The following is a 21,273-nucleotide window of genomic DNA, read 5'->3' as shown; positions in this document are numbered from 1 at the left end:
AAGGAAATCATCAGAAAAAGTGTTTAAGACAGAGAAAGTGTTGTAAATGGCTTCAATCTTATTCAAGAACTGTTTAAGAATGGAACTTTACAGGTCATCAGACCCAGAGAGCAGAGTGGGAGGAGCATACACAAGGCTTAAGCCTATGTATATGTATTCAGGAAGAAATAAAGAGTTTGGTTCCATTTAAAAAAAAAATCTAGTTCCTGCCAAAAGAAGCTTGGCATTTCATTGCTATTCAAAGTTCCATGATCAATTTTATGCAAAATGTGATATCCGTCACACTTCTCTGCATGGTATTTCCCCTTTATTTCCAAACTGCAACAAACACCACTACTGATTTTCAGTTGAAGTTATGACTTGCGTGTGACTTGGATTAGAGTGAGGGAGAGTTGCATAGCCATCAGCCTCACTCTCTTGTCCCGACGTAACTGGGTCCAGGGGCCTAGACAGAATCAAGATGGCTGGATCTAGATCGGGATGCAGTGTATGGCCAATAGTGTTCTATGTATTGCACTGTCCCCTGATTGCGCTCGACAAATATTTTGCTGGGTCTGCCTTCCTGCCTCTGCGCAGTCGGCTGAGTCCAGTCTTCGGTTGTAACCCTGACCAGGGGGAGCGAGGGGTTGCTACTGCTTGTTTAAGGCACCACTCCAGGCTAGTGGAGGGAAGGAGACCCCTTACTACTCCATTGCATGGCAGTCAAGGATGGCACATGCCCACTGCTCTAACCTACTGATTTTCAGTCGAACCCGATATCTCCACTTGACCAATCACAGTGCACAATTCAAATATGGAAACAGTAACAGCACCTCCCATTGACTTTCAACATTGTGGAGACTCCCTGTCTTTTAGTGATATTTTGAATAAAATAAATGAATAACTTTGATGAAATCAAACATTTCTTATCTTAATGTTTTATATTATTATTCCAGTAGAGAATGTGGTCCAATATTGTTTTCCACTTTGAGCTCACGTGAGTCCTCCTGGGATCTAGATATGCCACTTTTGAATTTAACTGTACATGGTGTACAAGGTGTCCAAATGTTTACTTTTATTGCTCAGAATAAAAAGTATGTTCTTTTACAAAAAAAAGTAAAAAAAAAAATGGTTACATTGTATTCACTATCATTTCCAGGGGTGCCAATAATAGTGGCACGTGTTTGTGTTGAAAATGATTATTTCTTGATGAGGGATTTTTTTCATTTAAATAAATTGATTTCAATTAAAGGTTGGATTTTTCTCATTTTTTTCAGTGTGAGATGAAGCGACTTCACCAAAAGGTGGATTTTTTTCTCGCCCTTTTTAAAAGTAATCTTTATAAGGTGGGCCAATAATCATGGAGGGTTCTATATCTTGGTTCTATATCAGCAAAGTGTTGGTACTGCTCGGGAATTTAATTTAATTTAATTTAATTGTCAGGGGAAAAATACAGGACAAAGCCCCGATTGATTTTCAACCTCTTTCCTTTGGCATAGATTTTTACACTGGATGCCTTTCCTGATGCAACCCTCCCTAATCTTTCTGGGCTTGGGACTGGCACCAAGTATGCACTGGCTGGGAATTTAATCTGAATGTCTTTGAACTGAAAGCTCTGGGAAACCAGAGCAAACCCATGCAGACATGGGGAGAACATGCAAACTCCACACAGAGATGCCCCCATTGGCCGTGGGCTTTGAACCCAGAGCCTTCTTGTTGTGAGGTGACAGTGCCAACCACTACACCACCATGCTACCCAGGAACCGGGTTTCCTGACTGAGAGCCAGTTCTTTGGCTGTCGAAACACGAAGAACCAGTTTGAGATTAGGTGTTTGCTCCGAATCACCCTGGAACTGCCTCGGTGGAAATGGGGTCTGAGTAAATGTGAGAAGAGTTTAATTTCATTAGACAATAAAGTGACTCTGAGGAGAAGAAGGACATTTCAGGAAGATGACGACCCCAAACACACATCTACTTGAACTCAAGAAGGTCTTGTCTGGACTAGACAAGCTCCTGAATTGCCAGTTTACATTCCATTGACAACTTAAAGAGAATTTATAAAATTGTGAGTCCATTAGAGGGACCTGTGTAAGCTTGGGGAGATGATGGAGATGGTGGAGATGATTTGCCAAAAGGAATGGACCAAAATGAAACTATAATGCTGCTGCTGCTGCAAAAAGTGAAATACTGTCTTATAATGAAAGTCAATTATAACCATTATAACTCGAGAGCTGTTATGGAATTATGTAACACACTGTTATGGAATCAGATCTAAAAAAAAAAACCCAAGAGTTGTTCAATTAATTGAGTGACATTTGATTTATGATATCTGAAATATTAAAATCTCATTTACCACACTGATAAACAACCAAAGAGATGCCAAAGAGCATATTTTGTGTTGGTGTTGTGTGTGTGTGTCGTATTTGTATAATGCATGTATCGTGTCTTTGTGTCTCTTTGTGCCTGATGATCAATCACACTCATTGCTTTTCGCTTAATGGTGTTTAGATGTCATTTTCACTATTGACAGCAGGTGGCAGGATCCATACATTGATCGTGTGGTCAGTGCACTGGATGGAGAGGAGACGATCTCAAGCAGTGTGTGTGTGTGTGTGTGTGTGTGTGTATCTCACTGTTCAAACCCTCAGGGCTGACTGGATATCACTTCAGACTTGATGATACACATTCTGACTTCAAAGTTAGTGTTGGCAAGTTAATACTTGCACCATTCACTGCTGTGATGTCCGTTATGCTAAATTTTACACACATGAAAACCATATTAACGCATGCACTTGCTCTGACACTGTCGCTACAATGTGCTAAGTAGGGGTGCGTGGATACATGTAGTGTTGCAGTACTTGAGCCTGGTCTTGATCTCAAGACCACTTTTTGAATGTCTCGGTCTCATCTCGGAATCGACCGCATTTTTACTTGGTCTTGTCTCGGTCTCAGATATAGAGGACTCAGGATTTTAGTTCAAGACTGGTCAAGACCACAACTGTGGGGATTTCACTAACTTACCTGTGCATTGTCCATTTTATTTGTTAACATTGTTACTGTGATATACAGTAACAGTGTATCATCTACACTACTAAAGGAAGGCTGTCTGTCTCTCTGTCTGTTCATCTATGCAAATCGACATGGCTGCACATACATACTCCATACTTTGCACATAGATTGGTGACAACCCAGAGGGGCCCAAGACAACATTTTCAATTTTCCAAAACATAGGATAAGCACTAAACCAACACCCTATTCATTTACCATAGGTGACATGCTCATGCTAACGCACTGCGTGCAGCCTTGGCAGGGAATCCGCTCCCCGACTCACCTGAGAGTTTGGATTGTATGGGACCTTGAAGAGCACCATTCAGAGGAAATCAGGTTCACGGGCAGTAACTGCTAGTATATAACAGTGTAAACTTTGGGGAAAAGCCATGGCCTAATTGGTAGAGAAACAGCTTTGGGACCAAAAAGTTGCTGGTTTGATTCCCTGGACCAGCAAGACTGGCTGAAGTGCCCTTGAGCAAGGCACCTAACCCCCATCTGCTCTGGCAAGTGTGATGATGTACCTTGTGTTTGATTAGCCAAAGAAAAACTGATGATGCAATTATCAGTTTGGGCAGGAACCTGGCCATACTGATGAATGAATGTTACTGTGATTGGATGTAGAACTTCCTGCTTCAAATGCAACCAATAATGTGACATTGGGAATTTAAAGTTTTCTTCCTGTTAATGGCCGTCACATCTCCCCCATCCCCCATCAGACACACTGCTCTGGTCCTGGTCTTGACTCGGTCTCGCCCTGCCTTGGTCTTGGTCATGTCTCAGTCTCAATACACTCTGGCCTTGGTCATGACTGGGTCTCGGTTTAGGTGGTCTTGACTCCAAAGCTAGATACATGCATCAATCCAAATTGTAAATAATTGAATAGGCTAGCACAATGATTCGCCTGTGACTCTGATACTTAAAATAGTCCTTCTCTATGTCATCATCATTCACAAGTTAACTGTAAGCCTACCCCAGATTCTGAACAATGCTGGTCACATATCAATCAGAGGCTGCTAAATTGAATTATATCGTATCATATCGTATCGTATCATATCATATCATATCAGATTAAGTGGTATTGGCAAATATTCAGTTGTTTCCTTATGAATGAAAATCCTTGCTCCTGCTGAGAAATGCCCCCTATTGGACAGACTAAAGATGCACTGAAAAACTGTGAAGATGGTTTTGGACTGTAATTGATTTAAACAGTTTTGCTCCAAAGGCTTAAGACGATAATTTTCATGATAACTTCAGGACTACAAGTGCAACAAACAGTCTTGCAAGTCTCTTATCAAGTCTCCATCAACGAACAGTTGATAACATCAACAAAATAGACTTTATGTTAAAGCTACATATAATGAATTTCCTGGTTACTCGATTGCACTTGTGACCATGTAGGACACACTCACAGAAATGAGTTATTTATAATCATGCTATCCAGTGTCACCCAAATAAGGATGGTTTCCTTTTTGAGTCTGGTTCCTCTCAAGGTTTCTTCCTCATGATGTCTCGGGCAGTTTTTCCTTGCCACCATCACTTTCTGGCTCATATTATATTGTGAACCGATGTTTTGTCGTTGGTGTAGCTCAAGGTTGAGTATCCTTTCCAAGATCAGGGCGCAGGGTGCTATGACCTTGGAGCATTTTGCTGAGAATTTGTTTAGAGTGGTGATCAGTTTGTGACACTGATCCACACTACTTGGCCTGGGAGGATCTTGTTCCATGGCAACACAAGAGAGTGGAGATGATGGGACCCTCTGCAGGTTTGGACTGTGGGGGAAACCAGAGCACCTGGAGGAAACCCATGCAAACACAGGGAGAACATGCAAACGCCACACAAAAGCACCCCCATTGGCCACTGGGCTTGAACCCAGAACTTTCTTGCTATGAGGCGACAGTGCTAACCACTACACCATCATGCTGCCAAACTGACGTTTACACCTGTGCTAAGTCATCATCATCACCATCAGCTGTCCATCGCTAGTGATGATGACTGCTCCATTAGGATGCGCAGAAACACAGATGGGCTGCGAGGCCCACATCAGAGCAACAGAGTCGCCCTCAGTGGGGGCATGAATGGCCTGGTCGAGCCGCCATGGACTGTCTGGCCTTGTGAGCTCCCGCATACTATTCTCCTCTCCTAAGGAAGTGCCTTGCACAGTAAGGTAAGACAAACAATGTTGTGCCCCCATTTTGTTGTCTCTCTGGATCTCCAGACCTGATGCCAAGTGGTGCACAAAAGTACCACAGGTCTGACAGGTATGGAAGTTACCCCACAGTGACAACTGACTTGCTGAGTGATGCCATCCATTGGCCATTTGAGTGGCTCTTCCGTATGTCATCTGGTAGTGTGCCATTGACCCTGTTGGGTTCATCTGCCACATTGCACCAAAAAGCGCCCTGCTGCCAGCACCTTATTGGTGATGTACTATTTAACCCATAGCTAGAACCCAGGCAGGTGCTACCACTCTGGGTCAGAATAGACCTGGGAGCAATAGTGATCAAGGGGTAACTCCATTTCCCCCAATACTCAAGTCCTCTTGGACCTGAGACTCACCACCAGTTGCAGTTTAAAGTCATACCCAAGACCTGTGCTAAGTAAAGAATAATACACTTCATGTTGCACTGTTGTAGGAAAATAATCAACGCCAGGATAATGTGATGAAACAGAGTTATTATTACTGTCACAATATTTCACAATTATTCTTTTCCTTTATTCCTTTTATAACACAGCGAATTTCCAAAGAATTACATTTTTCATGTTTGTAGCATGTTCATGAGAAACAAGTTCCTCTTATCACTGTCGCAACCCCCCCACCCAACATTTAAAAACAATGTTTTTTGTTGTTAATTAAATGAAATGGCACCAATTTCCATTTGACTCACTACGTGACACATTAGCATCAGAATTCGTACTTGTTGTATTCTTCGATAAATTGATTTGTGGAAGAGTGAAACAGGAAGTGAGGACAGGTTTATTCATCCTCTCTGTCTCTCGGGCTCTCTGCATCCTCTTCTCAGCCTGAGTGTGATTTAGAGCATAGTGACTCGGACCTTATTAACTGGTGAATAATTAGCAGGTCTGCACTGTCAGTGTGTGTGTGTGTGTGTGTGTGTGTGTGTGTGGGTGGGTGGTTAGTTAGAGATGCTTGTAAAAGAAGACATGCTCCTTGGTTAAGCAGAGAGACAAAAGACAAAAACACAGCAGCTGTTAAATTAACAGTGAGTGATGTTGTATTTGATATGAATAAAGTAGCAATATAATATTTGTAAAATAACTCAACACTCTCCTGATTATCACTACATGCTGTATATACAGCTAGCTCCACCCTCTCTCTCTGCAATGTCTGCACTTTAATGAATACTCGCCAACACAGCTAGCTGTATAAATTAACCTGCATTCTTCAAGTGACATTTCTTCCACATGAAACAAATTCATAACCATAATTATGCCGAGTCCAATCAGGACTGAGAGCTGCGCCGTGATGTTCGATAAGGACCGCCCATTTCTGTACAGCTGAGACGTTTCTGGATTCGCTGAAAGGTTGCGTCGATGTACATTGTGTTCATTCATGAAAATATGAAAAGAAGAAAACAAGAAAACAAACGTTTTTTTCTTGGCACTAAAATAAGAAATTAATTTAAATTTTTGTAAAAAATGCTGACTGAAATATAAAATATTGACTTGTTTGAAATTGTTTCGAGGTGTTTCTGCACAGAATGTCTCGAATTCAAATATTCATGAATCCAAATTGTCGAGCTGGAGGGACAAGTCGGCTGTTCTCTGGTTGAAATGTTTGCTCTGGTTCTTTATTCTGATCAAAATTATGATTTGGGTCAAAAATTTATTTTCTGAATTTTAGCCTCAAATTTCAAAGAAAGTGAAACTATGGGGAAAAAAAACAAGCAATGAAATAATACAAGATCTCATCTCATCTCATTATCTCTAGCTGCTTTATCCTGTTCTACAGGGTCGCAGGCAAGCTGGAGCCTATCCCAGCTGACTACGGGCGAAAGGCGGGGTACACGAGGTCACCACAGGGCTATAATACAAGATATTTTTACAATATTTATTGTACTTTTTTGATTTGTTGCATTTGTTGTATTTTGAACAACTAATTTGCTTACAAGTCTAATTTTATTAAAGATTTGATCTGTGGCCAGAGTCTCATTCCCATGTCCTCCCTAACAAATGCTACTGTATAACCGCTACATGTGTAATGTTCTCTGAAGTGCTTTGAAATCCATTTACTCCTGTGTAGTTTTGTTCTGGAATAAACAGATAGCTAGTTATATGAAGTTCATGTGTTTTAGTGTGTAATAATGTGTTCTTTTCACAAATTCGTAGTTTAGAGGTTAATGCTAAGGTCTCACATACCTGGTTGATCGGTGAGAACCATGGGTGGGGCCTACCGTGGCCATTCTAGAAGATTTTGGAGGTGATCCAATGCATAAATTTGGGTGGAGTAAATATGCAAATGAATCCATGGTAGCTGTGATGGAAGAAGCTGGTAAAACCAATGGTGGCAGCAACATATAGCGACATATGGCCTTATGGCAATGATGGTAGTGTGTATGGTTTTCATGACTTGCAGTCTGGTATAGTGACAGCAAGACGAAGTAAGTCACGTCCTCTCGGCAAACTTTTCACTTTCTACAGAATGCTGTTCCATGAACATTTTGAGCTTGATGGTTGTGACAGAATGCTCCAGTAACCCCCGGTAGCCCATGTAAGCCTGAGGGAAGCTCAAAGATGTTCAAGTATGCCTTCACGGTTGTGATGGATGACTTAATCCGGCGCTTGACGCATGGCAATTTTCAACATGACAAAACTTTCTGGGGATGGAAGCCACATCCTCCTGGTTGTCAAGGTAGCTCTCCGGCTCTCACGTATGCTGATGGAAGGGCCCAGGAACGCGTACTGGTTGACCCCCAGAAGGCTCAAAATCATCTACCGTGAAATGATTCCGACGATGTAAGACCTTAGCATTAGGAATTGGGCTGCTGATGGGAAAGGTCAGAGTTCAAATCCCAGCATCACCAAGCTGCCACTGTTTGGATTTCGAACAAGACCCTTAATCCTTACCAGTGATATCGTGTAATTTGCTTTGGATAAAAGTGTCAACCAAATAAAATAAATATAATTTGTTTCATTTGAAATGAAAAAAATGAATGAATGCAATGTACAAGAACCATGTTGCTGAATTTATTGTTGTATATTTGGTTTGGTGATGTACAGATTTGCACTTATTACAAGAAAGTATAGTATAAGTATAGAAATATCAGAGAGTTTGGACATTGAGGAGACATGATCTCCATGAGCAAAACTGCCTTTTTTTAATGTAAAAAACACTACAAGAGACAAAATGGTTCCTTTTGGTTCCTGAGGTTAATGTTCAGCTTTGATTTAGGAGTAGCAATAATTAATTAGTTGGTTAATTAGGTGTAGCATGAATTAATTCATTCGGAAGGCTTGTGTGTGCGTGTGTGTGTGTCTGTAAGAGACAGTGTGTGTGTGTGTGTGTCTGTGAGAGACAGTGAGTGTGTCTGTAGCCTGTGTTTGCTGTGTGAGACACTAACACACTGAGACACTAAAATATTGAAAAGCTTTTGTTTTGTCTCGTTAAACATGCACTGATATGACACAGACTGTGAACCAATCCCCCCCACACACATAGGAATCCCAGCTTTCATTATTAATGACGACAGAACAGACACACAAAAGGAAAAGAGAGGAAGAAGTTAAACCCGTACATTACATTTCACACACGTTCTATAATAATACAGTAATTAATTTTATCCACAGTCACTGGATATGACCAATCGCACGCTCTGATTGGCTACTCTACTACCAGGATATCAGCTCATATACCGTGAGTAGAGAAAAACAAAATTGTGTTGCTGAACCAACTGAGGATGAAATAAAAACCCTACTCGAAAACAAAACTGCAAAAAATAAAAAAACCCCAATAAAATATGGAATGAAAGTATTTGATGGTAAGAACCCATCTTTTTTTTATTTTTCAAGAATCATTATAGCATTTTTGACAAATTGATCCTGTCATTTCACCGGTTTGTTTACATTCTAAGCGGAAATTATTTTGTTAGATGCTTTGTGTAAAATTTTGATTTATTGAATTTGCAAAAAATAAAAATGCTCCATTTCTCAAAATCCAGTGAATGTGGATAGAGTAAAACAGTTATTCCACTCAAACTTGTCGTACATGGATTATAGCCAACTTGGTGCTATGCGCCTCTTCGGCTATCAGCTCATGTATGACTCAATTTCGTGGAATAACTGTTTTATATATAAATAATATATCAAGTTGGAAGTTTCTAATTGATTAGACATCAGATTGGAATAACTAATAAACTGCCCAATGATGCTGTGTATATTATATTCCAAATGTGTTCACCATGGAGGGTGTTGATGTGATGCTGTATACCGCAGTGTCCAAAAGTCTGGAGCTGTGCTTCCGTTAACCTGCTGAATGAGCAATTTGAAACTGAGAACTACAATCAAGTAATAGAAACAGATAAATAAAAAAATAATAAAAGAACAAAAAAAAAGTTTTTATGCTGCATGAGCTGGTTTTTCAGACAGTATAATAAAGCAATATTTCACAGAATTGAAATGGAAACACATTTTTCGCATTTAAGTCACATAACATGACACGAAGCTCAAATGGAAATGCTACTTTTCTGTAAAGAGAGCACTTTGTATGAGTTCTAGCGAGAGGAGAAACCCAGCTTTAATCACATTTAAACAGCATTCAGTAGAAACACAAATGGTTTGCAATTGTGTTTTGTCAAAATTTATAAAATATTACATTTATTTTGCACAAAATGTCAATTTTAAGCGCGAAATCACACCGAAAATCATTTAATACTGTAAATAAATCCATCCATCCATCCATTATCCATAACCACTAATCCTGTGCAGGGTTGCAGGCAAGCTGGAGCCCATCCCAGCTGACTACGGGCGAAAGGCGGGGTACACCCTGGACAAGTCGCCAGGTCATCACAGGGCTGACACATAGACACAGACAACCATTCACACTCACATTCACACCTACGGTCAATTTAGAGTCACCAGTTAACCTAACCTGCATGTCTTTGGGCTGTGGGGGAAACCGGAGCACCCGGAGGAAACCCATGCAGACACGGGGAGAACATGCAAACTCCACACAGAAAGGGTTGGGCTTGAACCCAGAACCTTCTTGCTGCGAGGCGACAGTGCTAATCAGTACACCACCGTGCTGCTTCTACTGTAAATAAATTCAAATTTTATTTTTCACATACACAATCATGGCGGCACGGTGGTGTAGTGGTTAGTGCTGTCGCCTCACAGCAAGAAGGTCCGGGTTCGAGCCCCATGGCCAGCGAGGGCCTTTCTGTGTGGAGTTTGCATGTTCTCCCCGTGTCCAGCGTGGGTTTCCTCCGGGTGCTCCGGTTTCCCCCACAGTCCAAAGACATGCAGGTTAGGTTAACTGGTGACTCTAAATTGACCGTAGGTGTGAATGTGAGTGTGAATGGTTGTCTGTGTCTATGTGTCAGCCCTGTGATGACCTGGCGACTTGTCCAGGGTGTACCCCGCCTTTCGCCCGTAGTCAGCTGGGATAGGCTCCAGCTTGCCTGCGACCCTGTAGAACAGGATAAAGCGGCTAGAGATAATGAGATGAGATGAGATACACAATCATACAGAGTACAACATGCAGTGAAACACTTATTGCAATGTTCCGTAGATTGTGAGGAGGGTGGGGGGTGGTGGTAAGAAAAGGAGAGGGAGTAAAATAGAATGTTATAAATATAATAAAAAGAAAATAGACAATAAGAATGTGATGATGGAGAAACTAACAGATTTCTTTTGAAATTTTGAAAAATTTAAAACAAAGAACGGAAATGTCCAATGTATAGAATATTAAATATTTCCAATTCGGCACTATTTGAATTCTAGGTCTGTATTCACATCCAGTAAATGTAAACTTTATTAGTGAGATTGATCATGTTACCTACTTTGCACAAAAGATCAGATTTTCCTCACATCTAATCTCAGCCACCGAAGCACGTGTTCAAATGACACTCTGATGGATTGGATCTAAAATGTGTAATCAGTTCATGGAGGTATTTCTTTAGGACTGAAAATATTTGTCACGAAAAGTTTGTATTGAATTAAAAGAATGTGAAATATACTATATATATATATATATATATATATATATATATATATATATATATATATATATATATATATATATATAAAACTGTCGTCTCAGATTTTGGACCCCACTTTACACCCAACAGAGCAACATTTGAGATTAACACATATAAAACAACAAGAACAACAAAATATCTTAAAAAAAACCAAAAAATAATTAAAAAATCTTATCAGTTTATATATATATATATATATATATATATATATATATATATATATATATATACACACACAACTGTCTGTTATACAAGTGCTATTTGGCAAAAAAAAAAAGGTTTGGTTTTTGTTGACTAAAATAAGAGCACAATATTAAAACATTTAAAGTACCAATAAAATCATGATGAGACAGAAACTTTGGAGACTGAAAGCAGGGCAAGAGAGGCAGAGGAAGGATAAGTTTAAGGTTGTGCTGATAAAAGCCCTCAGGTTGTGACCCCAAAGATGGAAAAGTGACTGACAGTTTCCAGGAAATGACATCATCAATCTCAGCACAAGTGCAATCACAAGCAAACACTCGCAGCAGATCTGTGGCAGTTGAACCAAGCATTTAAGAATTTCCGAGTCCAAAATTATGATTTTCTGGCTGAACTGTTCAGGTTATTCACATCACCTGCGTCTGGTTCACGACTTCGAGGATGCCAGAATTTTCTTGAGCAAGCACCGTAGTCAGGTTATTACCTGCTACGCTGTACGATATGATCTGAATAAAACAGTTACCAAAAAGTAAATGTGTTGGAGACAATTTCTACCATTACATTCATCAGATGCTTTTATCCAGCAAACCCAGAGCAGCCTGGGGAGCAGGTGGAGGTTAGGTGCCTTGCTCAAGGGCACTTCAGCTATTTCTGCTGGTCTAGGGAATCAAACTGGTAACCTTTTCATCCTAAAGCTGCTCTGCTAACCATTAGGCCATGGCTTCTACCAGTAGCGCAATATTTTTTCTATATTTTATGAATTAAAAGACACTTCATGTCTTAAAGTAATGATGGATGTTGTTTCTCTTTATTTAGTTGAGTGGTTCTTAATCAATAACATGGATTACTACAGTTGTGGTGGAGAATAGAACTATTGACTATATTTTTATTATTTACTATTTACTGTTTGATCTCAAACACATTAAGAAGGCAAGAAACTCGTCCACTAATTAACTTTTGATAAGGCACAGCTGTTATTTGAAAAACATTCCAGGTGACTACCTCATGAAGCTGGTTAAGATAATGACAATAGTGTGTAAAGCGTCATCAATGTAAACACTAGATACTTTGAAGAATCTAAAATGTGATTTTTTTTTTGTTGATGGCATATTTAACAGTTATTCCATGAAATCGAGTCGTACATGAGCTGCTAGCCGAAGAGGCGTGTAGCACTGAATTGTCTACAAGCCATGTCTGACGAGATTGAGTGGAATAACTGTTTTTTGAGAAACAGAGCATTTTTATTTTTATTTTTTGCAAATTCGATAAATAAAAACGTTATACAAAACATCCGACAAAATCATTTCCACTTAGCGGACTTCTTAAAAACCTATTGATGGCTGCAAGAATTGACTTTAGTGGTTTTTTTTGTTTTTTTTTTTAGAATATAGAATAGCTTTAGACATTTATTTATTTCAGTTCTGTAATTTTTAAACTTCTTTGAGCTTTTGAACCAGTCTAAAAAAAAATCAACAAATTTTAATGCTTAAAGATGAAGAATGTAAACAAACCGGCGACATGACAGGAGCAATTTGTGAAAAATGTGATGATAATAATAATTCTTGAAAAATAAAAAAAGATATGTTCTTCCCATCAAATACTTTCATCCCATATTTTGTTGCTTATTTTGTATTTTTTCTGGGTTTTCTTTTTGAGTAGAGTTTTTATTTCATCCTCGGTTGGTTCAGCAACACGCTCCGCCATTTTGTTTTTCTCTACTCACGGTATATGAGCTGATATCCTGGTAGTAGAGTAGCCAATCAGAGCGTGCGATTGCTCATATCCAGTGAATGTGGATAGAATAAATTAAATTCATTTTTTTCGCGGTCCAGTTTCCATCAAATCCTGCGCTTTGATTGATGGCGAACGGGTCCGTATCCTATGGTACGGACCCCAGTTACGCACCCCGGTTACAGACCTCTGGTGACTCGCTCGTTCACAACAACAACAAACATAGTAGCAATTTTTGTCAACATTTATCTTTTTTATAAGATTTATTTATAAGATTTTTATCAAAAATCTTATAAATTTTTGCCAGCATTTCTCAGCATAATAGCATTAATTTTACATCATGGATAGCGATAACGACAGTCTTCACAGCGAAAGCGAGTTTTACTACCCTGAGGAAGAAGGAATAAAAGAAAACATTTCAGGAGAAAGCTAAAAACCTCTAACTGCTGCTAACGCCGAGCAAAAACATGGCTGAATCCTGAATGACTCAATTTTGTATAAATAGGGGACTACATAGGTGGCAAAATCTAGGTTTTTTCCTGCCATGGAAGTGCACTTGTATACCGAGGAGTAAGCCATTTGCATTACAGCCGTGAATGAGGATTCAAAATGGTGGCTCGGCTCGGTTTTCCCTTTCGGGCGCTCTCATTTTCTGTTAGAATTTGGTAAAGAAAAAAATAAATATATTTTTCGGCCCAGAGGGCCTCGGTCAGTACTTTCAAGATCTCGGTCACGGTATTTCACGATACAGACTCCCAGCTGGTAAATAACATATATATATATTCCATATTTCATAGTTTTGATGTCTTTGTTATTGTTGTACAATTTAGAAAATACAAAATACAGTCGGATGAATGAGTAGGGGTGCACAAACTTTTGACTGGTACTATATACAAGGGCATTCAAGTCAGCTGAAGGTAAAAAGGATATATTTTGTTTGGGTGTTTAAATTTCATAAGCACCTTTAATGTATTTGTAGCTCTGTGTGAGTTTTTTGTCATCCCGTCCCATGCCGTTCTCCTATTGGTGGCTTTTATGTGAGTGTTGTAGCACTTGGAAATTGAATCAACGAATACCAGAATTCTTTGGTTGCAACAAGATAGATAGCAGTAGACAGATCTGCAAGAAGAGTGTTTATTAGCAGGGGTGATGTTTACAAAAACGAAAGCAAAACAGAAAGAAGAATCATAAAGCAGAATATTCAAACAGCGTTATGAATATGGTGAGAAACAAACATGACCATGATAATGATAATACTTCGCAAAGCCTCTGTGTAAACAGCGTCCGTATCTGCGTGTGCTGATTGCGCTGAAATCAGTATCAGGTGTTTCCCATAGTGACTGGGTCCCAAGAGCGTGCACAACATGCTCCATGAGCTGCGCCAGATTCAATTGTGCAAAGGCATGACAGTCACGTGTTCGTGTGCTGTGTGACAACAACTTTTAGCCTGGGCTGCCAACTCTCACGCAGTGAGCATGAGACACACGCATTTGACTGTCTTCACACGCTCACATGCCATACCTCCGATTTCTCACGCTAGAAAAAAATTTAGTTTATCTATCTGATCTAGGCTACCCATTGCGTTGTGCCAACCACTTGCGATCGATCAATTATGCCTTACGCACGGCTAAACAGGCAGAGAGGTGTTCCCTTCTGTACACACTCCCCTATGGTAGGTGGCGCATCTAATGATGCTGCACTCGCCGGAAGTTGGATAATTGCCTACTGTCAATTTAGAGGAAGAGGAGGGAGAAGAAGGTATCCAAGTTGAAGACGGGTGTCTCAGACAGGTTTGTACATATGCACGCCAATGTGTGGCGTTACTGGCGTAATTATGAACTTATATAAAGTTTCTGAATCGTTTTAGCCTATGTGTGTTGTGAGAATATTTAATGCCATATCGAGAGCTGTGTACTAGGCATGCTAAATCATTATAGGCCTCCTGCCGTGCCACAGCCTCTATCTTCCCCAACAAGCAGCACGGGAGAGCACCTCCTTAGCACACGGTTATTAAGGCGCAGTTTTAGTTTGTTTACTGTATGTTATCATACTTTATGACTTTATTTGAAGCCATACTGGAAATGTTGTAAAATAAAGCAAGTAAGAGATAATATTACAAATGCAAGAAGAGCCATTAGCCACCATACCTATTGTTTATTTACAGGGTATTTATTTTTAATTATTTATGATGTATGTAATTGCTCAGTTAAAGTAAATAAAGCATAGTCACCTGTAATATCAAAGAACTTGAACTTCTTGTGAATAATTAAAAAAAAGACAGAGAACAATATACTGAGGAGACAGGGTTTCAAAGAGGGCAAGACAGGTAGAGAATATTTGTCAGATAACAGGCTCTGACGAATGCTCTATTACTAATAAGAAACATAGATAAGAAATAAATTAATAAGAAATATATTATTAATATAGCTTATTTAAGTATGACCAAAATTTTTAAGCCCAACTTTGTGTGCACATTCCCACCTATGGCCAAGGTTCAGTTTTTTGTGTTTCAATACTGTTCAAACTTAATCATTTTAATGTTTCTTGTAGCACATGCACATTTTGCTTACTGTTTAAGCATTTTATTTGTTCTTTTGCTGTTGATATTTTTCCCCATGCCAATCTTCTGCTGAACCCAGTGGTGGGGAAAGCCCTTAAATGCATAATGAATAGTCAGTGAGGGACAATCTTATTTTTTGCAACAGTTATTAAAAACTTAACATTTAGTTTCAATTCAGAAGGTGTTTAGGTTTAGCTGATGAAATATTTTCAAACATGAACTTGCCTTTAAATCTGAAACACAGGTCTATAGGGCTACAGGAACATTGGCAGTCATCTGTAGTTTTCTAGTGTGGGGACTTTTAAGCCAAAACTTGGTGCTTTTGTTGGCCACAAGCTGAAGGCCTGGCAAGTCAGGGTGTGTAAGAATGTAGGTATGGCACAGCAGGCCACTCCAAAAATCCACCAGAATGCAGGAACATCTACTAAATCCAAAATCTCAACCCCCCTTCATTGTCCATCTCCAGCTGGACGATCCACAGACAAAACACCAGAATGCAGGGGGACAAGTGAATATCAAACTGAATACAAAATTCCCACTTACTGCGTGGTGTGCGGAAAAATTTTGCCGTTGACCCTCCCCCCCCCAAAAAAAATCTCACTCCAAGGAATTTTGAAAAGTTGGCAGCCCTGTTTTAGCTCAGGTTTATATCGCCATGCATCACCAATAAAAAGGCCTCATTTTCATCGATAACCCATCGCAAAACATCGTGAGCTGTAGTGTGACCATAGCTTAATGAGGCGGATGTGATGTCGGATGCAACCCGGCAATTGTACCTTACTATGAATAAAAATTAGCTTCAACTTGAAAAAAACAAAAACATGAGGCCTACTAGATGGCGCTTCACGGCCCACTAATGGGCCATGGCCCAGTGGTTGAAAAACACTGGTGTAAAGTAAAGCTGGTGACCGCAAAACCCAACGGAACTCTCTCTCTCTCTCTCTCTGTCGATTAAAAAAAAGAGAGGAATCAGCAAATAAAGGCCTGAACTCCAGCATGGTGCACTTTCCCAGCCACTAAGCTAAGGCATGAATTATAGATGCTCCGGGAGGCCTCGCTCTTTCTGCTCGCTCTTCCGTCTCTGCTTTAAAGGACAGCGAAGCGGGGGGTTTGATTGGAGAGACAAAATTCCCCGACGACACAAAGACGACGTGAATAGATACACCGTATGATCCAAAGTGCACTCGCAACATGCTCACTTTACGAAGACAAAACATCAGAGGCATTTGTTCAGGTGAGATGTTCTCACTGTTTACTGCATGGTGATGTAATGTCTTATTTATTAACACAACTGTTTATGACTCGGCTCACAGCAACATCACTTCTTGTTCGAGCCAGCCTGGGAGCTCAGGCTACAGGAAGCTGAGATGCACTTCCTGAAAGTGCAGTAAGGAGCTAAAAGTGATTGAGTGCAGAATTTTAAACTCGACCTCGAATTAGTTCACTCCTGCTATGGCTCCACCCCCTTGTTATTCTTCCTCATACCCTTTTTTATAGTTCCTATTTTCCTAATTTCCTTTCTTTCTTAGCGTCTAGGAGGCGTCTTTTCTTCTTTAACATCTAGTAATTTTTTTCACCTACCTTACAGGTGCTTCCTAAATCCCACCTAGTTTCTCACTTTTTAGTGTCTAGTGTCCCTCATTATCTCATCTCATTATCTCTAGCCGCTTTATCCTTCTACAGGGTCGCAGGCAAGCTGGAGCCTATCCCAGCTGACTACGGGTGAAAGGCGGGGTACACCCTGGACAAGTCGCCAGGTCATCACAGGGCTGACACATAGACACAGACAACCATTCACACTCACATTCACACCTACGGTCAATTTAGAGTCACCAGTTAACCTAACCTGCATGTCTTTGGACTGTGGGGGAAACCGGAGCACCCGGAGGAAACCCACGCGGACACAGGGAGAACATGCAAACTCCACACAGAAAGGCCCTCGCCGGCCCCGGGGCTCGAACCCAGGACCTTCTTGCTGTGAGGCGACAGTGCTAACCACTACACCACCGTGCCGCCCGTGTCTAGTGTCCCTATTTTTTTTTTTTACCTCCACCAACTTTGTAGTGAATGGATTCTGATGAAATTTTGAGGAAAAGGTGATCCATGGGCCAAGGAACAATTGATAAGATTTTGATGCAAATCCAAATATGTATGTGGCGCCATGTTTTTTGTCTGTTCCCAATGTAACTCAAAAAGTAGTGAATGGATTTTGATGAAATTTGGTGGACAGCTTTAGTATTATCCTAAGTTCAAGTGGTTTGATTTTGATGTTGATAATATGTGGCTGGGTGGAGATATGCACTCTATTGATTGCCCTTCTAGTTTCTTTTATTTTTTATTTTTTGCATTCCTCGGTTTTCTTTTCCTCAAAATTCTAAACAGTGAAATACAAATGAAAAGTTTCACATTTTTATCTGAAAAATAAGATCTTCATATTTACCTCTAACTGGTTTGCTCCTGCTCTAGCTCCGCCCCCTGGTCATTATTGCTGGGTTTCATGTGACGTCAAGTCCGCCTCATTAGTTATTCAAAACGTTAGCAAAGCTCAGTTGACGAAGCATTTGTACAGAGAAGGTGTATTGCTCGCATGAAAAATGCCTTACGCTTGTGTTGTTTTAGGTTGTTTGAATCGATCAAACCATGAAACTGAGAAAAGTTTCTTCAGGGTTCCCTATGAACTAATAAAAAAGGGTGAATGAACACAGGATTTCACAAAAAGACATCGAAAAAGGTGGCTTTTGAACCTCTCACTGAAATCGAAAGGAGCCGAGTCGAAGCACGCTCGAGTTTGCAGTGATCACTTGGTGAAAGGTTTGTATATCCTTCTCAGCTATGTCCGTAGTGTTTTCCAAGTACTTTTCTTGCTATGTGTCATTATTTTACGGTACTTTTTTTTTTAGTCACGAAGCGCTAAAGTCCCCAGCTGTTTCTTTGTTTACTCCTCACAAAGTCCATATGCATGAAGGTCGCGACAAAATTCTTACCCAGCCGTACAGTTACAATGCGCCGTGATCAATTCTCTGTCTTGTTTAACTACAACCCCGATTCCAAAAAAGGTGGGACAAAGTACAAATTGTAAATAAAAACGGAATGCAATGATGTGGAAGCTTCAAAATTCCATTTTATTCAGAACATAGATGACATATTAAATGTTTAAACTGAGAAAATGTATCATTTAAAGAGAAAAGTTAGGTGATTTTAAATTTCATGACAACACCACATCTCAAAAAAGTTGGGACAAGGCCATGTTTCCCACTGTGAGACATCCCCTTTTCTCTTTACAACAGTCTGTAAACGTCTGGGGACTGAGGAGACAAGTTGCTCAAGTTTAGGGATAGGAATGTTAACCCATTCTTGTCTAATGTAGGATTCTAGTTGCTCAACTGTCTTAGGTCTTTTTTGTCGTATCTTCCGTTTTATGATGCGCCAAATGTTTTCTATGGGTGAAAGATCTGGACTGCAGGCTGGCCAGTTCAGTACCCGGACCCTTCTTCTACGCAGCCATGATGCTGTAATTGATGCAGTATGTGGTTTGGCATTGTCATGTTGGAAAATGCAAGGTCTTCCCTGAAAGAGACGTCGTCTGGATGGGAGCATATGTTGCTCTAGAACCTGGATATACCTTTCAGCATTGATGGTGTCTTTCCAGATGTGTAAGCTGCCCATGCCACACACACTAATGCAACCCCATACCATCAGAGATACAGGCTTCTGAACTAAGCACTGATAACTTGGGTCATCCTTCTGCTCTTTCGTCCAAATGACACGGCGTCCCTGATTTCCATAAAGAACTTCAAATTTTGATTCGTCTGACCACAGAACAGTTTTCCACTTTGCCACGGTCCATTTTAAATGAGCCTTGGCCCAGAGAAGACGTCTGCGTTTCTGGATCATGTTTAGATACGGCTTCTTCTTTGAACTATAGAGTTTTAGCTGGCAACGGCGGATGGCACGGTGAATTGTGTTCACAGATAATGTTCTCTGGAAATATTCCTGAGCCCATTTTGTGATTTCCAATACAGAAGCATGCCTGTATGTGATGCAGTGCCGTCTAAGGGCCCGAAGATCATGGGCACCCAGTATGGTTTTCCGGCCTTGACCCTTACACACAGAGATTCTTCCAGATTCTCTGAATCTTTTGATGAGATTATGCACTGTAGATGATGATATGTTCAAACTCTTTGCAATTTTACACTGTCGAACTCCTTTCTGATATTGCTCCACTATTTGTCGGCGCAGAATTAGGGGGATTGGTGATCCTCTTCCCATCTTTACTTCTGAGAGCCACTGCCACTCCAAGATGCTCTTTTTATACCCAGTCATGTTAATGACCTATTGCCAATTGATCTAATGAGTTGCAATTTGGTCCTCCAGCTGTTCCTTTTTTGTACCTTTAACTTTTCCAGCCTCTTATTGCCCCTGTCCCAACTTTTTTGAGATGTGTTGCTGTCATGACATTTCAAATGAGCCAATATTTGGCATGAAATTTCAAAATGTCTCACTTTCGACATTTGATATGTTGTCTATGTTCTATTGTGAATACAATATCAGTTTTTGAGATTTGTAAATTATTGCATTCCGTTTTTATTTACAATTTGTACTTTGTCCCAACTTTTTTGGAATCGGGGTTGTAGCTGAGAGATAAGAGCCAACACAAGTGAGAATCAAGCCAACTGTTGTTTGTTTACACATCAACTTGCAGCACTTCGTTGTAAAGACGAGAATGAAAAGCTTAAAAAAAACATACTTACACAGGCAAAAACAATACAGGATTCATTCGACAGCGACTTGATACCGAGGTCCTTTACCCAGGCACATACAAAAAAGTTGTAAACTTCCATGCTCTTCCATGCTTTCATCTGTTTTGCAGTGTAGAAGGATGTCTGTAACACCAGGTAGTTCGAGATGTCGGGGAACTCGACTGAAGGGTAGTTTTCAAGATCATATGACAAATCCTTCTTTCGCAGACTGTAGGGGTCGATTCCATTACACATAGCAATCTTCTGAATATATCTAAAGCGAGCAGTGGCTTCTAGATTATGAGCGTACTCTGATAAGTTATCGCTAGTTGTTTGCACTACAGCAGCTGTTTAGACCACCAGCTATTTCACTTCCTGTAAAACCGCTAAGAAAGGTCATGTGACTGAAACCCAGCAATAATTACCTCACTGTTTTACAAGCCAATTTCCAGAAAATTTGGGATGTTTTCCAAAATGCAATAAAATAATAATCTGTGATTTTGTTAATTTGTGTGATCCTTTATTTAACTGACAAAAGTACAAAGAAAATATTTTCAGTAGTTTTTCTGACCAACTTAATTGTATTATGTAAATATAAACGAAGCTCGAATTTGATGCCTGTAACACTCAGAAAAATTGGGACAGACACAAAATAAGACTGAAAAGTTCAGAGGATATTCAAGTAACACCATTTTGGAAGATTCCACAATAAGCAGGTTAATTGCTATCATGATTGGCTATCACATATTTTTGTTTTTATTGCATTTTGGAAAATATGCAACTTTTCTTCGCCAGTTTCCAT

Source organism: Neoarius graeffei, chromosome 4, assembly GCF_027579695.1.
Source record: "Neoarius graeffei isolate fNeoGra1 chromosome 4, fNeoGra1.pri, whole genome shotgun sequence".
NCBI classification, from domain to species: Eukaryota; Metazoa; Chordata; class Actinopteri; order Siluriformes; family Ariidae; genus Neoarius; species Neoarius graeffei.
Note: the sequence above shows the minus strand (reverse complement) of the source record.